We start from the raw sequence: 6,000 nt of genomic DNA, 5'->3' as shown, positions 1-6,000 counted from the left end.
AAATGAATTAAGGAATGTATGTAATATGTCCATACCTCAAACAACATGAAATATTTGAGAATGTATGAAAGGTCAAATTTATGTTTTTCCCCCTGCATTCCAAGCAGAGCATCATGTTCTAGTTAAGAAATATAGTATAACTTAGTTTAACATATTTTATGTCCTAAAATGCTTTCATTGTAAATGTTGTTTTAACTTTGTAGTTGTTCAAATTATTTTAACTTCTAGTGGAGACAACTATTGTGTATATAGTTTTAAATGGGGATTTAACCATTAGGATTAAGGATTAATTTCTACATTTGTTTAGTTGCATTCTGTTCCTTTAAAAACAAAGGCTTCAACATAAGACAAAAGTGCTTGAGCAATACTTTGCGCATCACTGGAACAATTACTGTCTGTGAAGCCATTTTGGACCAAAAGATAATTTTTAGCATTTTCTAAACTCTAGGGAAAAAAAAGTTGAACTTTGGAACCTAGGAATTTCGACTAAGGCATCAACACTCTTCTTGTAAGCAGTGGTAATTAGGGCTTTGCCAAGTAAGAATGGGGCTTTCTGCCACAAAGATACGCTTTTGCGATAATATAGAGTGGTAATTATTTCCATTCAAGGCTATTTTTAAGTTGTTTCCACCTGCTTGCATGTTTATGAAAATCAGTCCTGGCCATGGTAAAGCTTGACCTAACTAGATAGCTGGCATAAACATCACTAATGATTTGCTCTGATAAACATGAAGAGAAAAATGTGATTTCCATTTTCTTTCAAATCCTTAATTGTAGGAATTCACATTTGAAATGTTATTATCCTTTGTTCTCAAATCACTCATTTGCCAATCATATATCTTGGTTTATTTCTGCAGATTTCCTACATGTGTGCTGCACTGGGACCAGTCACGCAGAAACACTGGCTAGACTTTCAGTCTCGGGAGAATAGATCCAAGCATAAGTGGTAAATTTGAAGGTGGCTTGGTTAATGCTAAGTCAACCTGGATAGTTTAATTGCCAGGAAATAGGGAGGTAAAACCAAGTCAAAGAGTTGTCTATTGACAATGGGACCAGGATCAACGACCTCTGAGATTTCCAGGAGTCAGTATAGTTTCACATCAACAGGAGTTAAGAATGGTATCCTTGGTGGCTATGTGGCGCCAAAAGTGTGAAGGTGGGAAGTTCAGCGTTAAAGAGTCTCTCCAGCCTGGAGAATGAGCAGCAGTTCCTAAAGGATTATGCTGTCTTCTGATCAACTTTTGTCATTTGACTTAAAATTTTAAACTTGCCTAAGTAATTGCATGCACACAATAAAATATTCAAAACGTTCAAACAGGTGTATAATGAAAGGGAAGTCCCTCTCCAAGCCCTCAGTTATCTTCCCCAGAAGAAACCACTGTCCCAGCAGCTCTGAATCCCCCTTCCAGAGATATTGTCTGTGCCTGAGCACAGTGCGTGTGTATAATTACAATTTTTTAGTATACAAATTGTATCTTACTGGTTTGCTCTTTCTTTTCTATTTAACAGTGTGTCTTTGAGTTCACTTTTTATCCCCATTCATTTTAATGGCTGCTGTTACCTTTTTATCTGGTGGTTGGGGCTGTCAGTTTAACTCTATTTCATCTAACTCATCTAACTCATTTCACTTAAAGAAACTTTACCTTACATGTAAATTAGATCATATGTAGTAAGCATCTAAAAAATATCTGGCATGGATCAGGCTCTTCCACTTCTATTTGTGTGATAGTGAGGAAGTTACTTAATTTTTCTAAGCCTCCTTTTTCTCATGTATATAATGGGGATACTATCTGCCTGACTGACATGGCCAATATGACTGCTATCTATCAAATGTGTGCTCTCTCTTTTACACTAGAGAGTTATATCTGGGAAGAAATAGTACAGCTGGAGGCTCTATTTGCTGGTGCCCATTATGGTGCCACCATGTGACTAAGTTTTGCCAATGGAAGATGAGAAGTAATGACATAGGTCAGTTCAAGCCAAGGCAATTAAAACCGCAACTACACACTAAATCATATAATTGGGGTAAAGGGCAAATAAGACAACATAAGGAAAACATTTAGGGCATAGTAATGCTAAGTAAGTGGTATTTATGATTATGAGTATTATAACCCATATTTGGCACTCCATATGAATAACCTGTAGTTTTTCCTGTATCAGCTTTAATAAGAACACAATACTTGGTCACATGCTTCAAGGTCAAATGCAAGTCACAATGTAGATTTTAATTGCAGAAATAAAAGAGCAAATTTACATTGCACACTTCATAGCAAAGAACTTAGTAACAATCTCCATTAGACCTTTTTTCTCCCAGAGAGTAATTCTTCAGCTGCCAGCCTAGAGATGTTTTTCTTTCTTGATGTTTTCCCCATAAATCTCTAAGTTATACTCTATTGTCCCAACAAATTCAGATTCCACTTAAAACTTAAATAATCTCACTTGAAGAACTTCTGAGGTCAACTGGACCCGCCTTCCTTAAAAGGCAATTTGTCAATAACCATTGTTATTCAACCTGGTTTTTGATGGTCTCCATTCTTAGCTAATCGTAATATCCAAATATTTACCCAACAATACTAGGCCCTATACCTAGAAGGGGATTTTTTTTTTTCTAAGACAAATATTCTCCCTCCCCACCCAATTTTCTTGGAATTTTAAATGAGTTTCTCATTTGACTCCTGGTTGCATTAAGGAAATGGACCATATTAGGAGATTCTCTCCTCTTTCTGACTAAAATAGCTCTAGAGAAGCCTATCAGCAAAGCCTTGAGTTGCCTCATTAAAGATAGCATCTGTCCACCAAGCTATTTTTTTAGAGTAACTCTGGCCTTTGCTTGTGTTTGGTCCATTCTTTATCCTCTTCAAAAAAATATAGCTCATGGACATTGTCCCTGCATATGCTGAATTTGGTCTCAACAACGTACTCCTTCCTTCCCTGTCCTGGGAAATTCCTGTCTTTGTATTCTTGATGATGTTCACCTAAGTCTTTTCATTGAAAGTCAGCCTCACAGTCTACCCATTTCACTAAACCTCTGGAAGACATGACTTCTATTCCTGTCCCCTGGACAGCAACAACCCTCTTTATGTATATTTAATGAGTCTTAATTCTTTCAAAGGAGTTATCATCCAACTAACATCCAGTGTGGCTGAGTCTACCAGTCTGTGGCAGAATAAAGATACCACACTATACCTGTGACTAACCATGAGGCAAGTGTGGAAAACACCGAAATTGTTTTATAATATTCATCCCTTGTTTAATAACTGTCTTCATCAATATACTGTAAATTATGCAGGGGATGAACTGTGTCTGAATCATTCCTTGAAGTATCCTCAGAATCTAGCACAGTACCTTGGGTATATTAGGGGCTCAGTAATGTTTATTAAAGGAATAAACAATATAGATAACCTATAAGTGAAAGATTAAGTGGTCAGATATATGTTTCTCAAAACAAAATCCACACTACACTTAAAAAATCTAACTCATACTTAATTACTACCTTTGTAAATTTAAACAAAATGCTCTTTGGTTCTCAGCATCCTTTTGTCTAAAATGATGCAGTGAAAAGTAGAGTGAAAGAAATTAGAACATCAAAAAAATGCTATCTCAATGTTAGAGATTGTTGTTTTCATTTTTATTGGCAATAGGAGGCTGACAGATTAATTATTACAATCTAGGATATTAATCACTTGCACTCATGTCTATTGCATTATATGAGAAGTAATGTGTCTCAAAGACTTTATAAGAGCTCATTGCCTGGCTCATTGCCCCTGACTTGCTGGACACAGAGGAAAGTCACATATTTCCATTCTTTATCTTTAAAATGAGAAAAATGCATGTCTGCTTCCCGGTTAGGTTACATATATCAAATCAAGTACTCCTAATTTAGTGTTTATCAGTTCCTCCATCCTAAGATTTTCCTTGCCCAGTTTCCTCTGTGGTTAAAAGAAACTGGCAATTATTTTAGTCTCATTTTAATCTGTGTTTCAGATTTTAAACCTGCTGTTTTATATTAAAATGTAAAAACAAATAACTGTTAAAAATTTATGGAATTAATCTAATGCAGGGGTAAAAATTCTGTTCTTGTTGTTAACAAATTCTTACTATTAAACTCCTAAATGAACTATTCCTTGAACCAAAAGTAACGTATGTTGTCACAAAATATTAAAAACAAAATCCTGTAAAGCAGCCAGTGATGGGTTTCCTTCCACATACGGTAGACCCGAGGAAACTTCCATCATTTATTAAGTACCTATAAAGTGAGGGTCACTTCACTATAAAGTGGAGGTTTAGATACGTAATAGGCAATTTCTTCCAGGGAGTACCCAAATCTCAGACTCTTCTTATCCTATCAAGGTTGCTAGAGAGTTTTACATCAGTAGAAAGCCTCCCTCACTGTAGCAATGGAATGGGCAATGGAAAACCTCCCTCAAAACCACAGTGGGGCTGGGTGCGGTGGCTCATGCCTGTAATCCCAGCACTTTGAGAGCCCAAGGCAGGCAGATCACTTGGGGCCAGGAGTTTTAGACCAATCTGGCCAACAGACTGATGAAACCCCATCTCTACTGAAAATACAAAAATTAGCCGGGCATGGTGGCATGTGCCTATAGTTCCAGCTACTCCAGAGGCTGAGGCAGGAGAATCGCTTGAACCCGGGAGGCGGAGATTGCAGTGAGCCAAGATCCTGCCACTGCACGCCAGCCTGGTGACAGAGCAAGATTCCATCAAAAAAAAAAAAAAAAATACAGTAAATACTTTGTGGAACGGAACACCCTGGTCTCTTAAGACTAAAGGTCATTCCTAGTGGAATGCTTTAAGGTAATGGAGGATGATGAAAGCTGAAACATCAAATGTGTTACTTGAAAGCTGGAGATCCAGGAGCACAGTTATGTGACAGCTGGAGATGGCAAGGTAGGCAGTGCTCTGGACAGGAGCCAGAAACACCAGAGTCCTTGACTCCAACATAAGAGAGCTCAAACAAATCAGTAAGAAAAAAAATAAAAAACAATTCCATCAAAAAGTGGGCTAAGGATTTGAATAGACAGTTCTGAAAAGAAGATATACAAATGGCCAACAAACATACGAAAAAATGCTCAACATCACTAATGATCAGGAAAATGCAAATCAAAACCACAATGTAATGCCACCTTATTCCTGCAAGAATGGCCATAATCAAAAAATAAAAAAACAGCAGATGTTGGCATGAATGCAGTGATCAGGGATCACATCTACGCTGCTGGTGGGAATGTAAACTAGTACAGCCACTACGTAAAACAGTGTGGAGATTCCTTAGAGAACTAAAAGTAGAGCTATCGTTTGATCCAACAATCCCACTACTGGGTATCTACTCATAGGAAAATAAGTCATTATACAAAAAAGGTACTTGCACACTCATATTTATAACAGCACAATTCGCAACTGAAAAATCTTGGAACCAACCCAAATGCTCATCAATTGAGTGGATAAAGCAACTGTGGTATATGTGTACCATGGAATATTACTCAGCTATAAAAAGGAATGAATTAATATCATTTGCAGTGATGTGGGTGAAACTGGAGACTATTATTCTAAGTGAAGTAACTCAGGAATGGAAAACCAAACACAGTATGTCCTCACTGATATGTGGAAGCTAAGCTATTAGGACTCAAAGGCATAGAATGTACAATGGACTTTGGGGACTTGAAGGGAAGGGTGGGAGGGAGACAAGGGATAAAAGACTACAAATAGGGTGCAGTGTATACTGCTCAGGTGATAGGTGCACCAAAATCTCACAAATCACAACTAAAGAACTTATTCATGTAACCAAATACCACCTGTACCTTAATAACTTATGGAAAAAATAAGAAGCTGATGGGGGAGGGTGAGTGGTCAGAAGCCCAGTGGGGCCTTTGAGTAGGTCTTATGAAAGGAGGGAGCCTAGGTGATGGAACCTTGAAGAAGTGACCTAACTTCCTTGGGGACAGACCTCAACAGAACTTAGAATTCTGGTAACTAGGCACCCACATT

This window comes from Pongo pygmaeus, chromosome 10 (assembly GCF_028885625.2).
Source record: "Pongo pygmaeus isolate AG05252 chromosome 10, NHGRI_mPonPyg2-v2.0_pri, whole genome shotgun sequence".
Classification (NCBI taxonomy): Eukaryota; Metazoa; Chordata; class Mammalia; order Primates; family Hominidae; genus Pongo; species Pongo pygmaeus.
The sequence above is the reverse complement of the archived record's forward strand: the minus strand, read 5'-3'. Positions refer to the sequence as shown.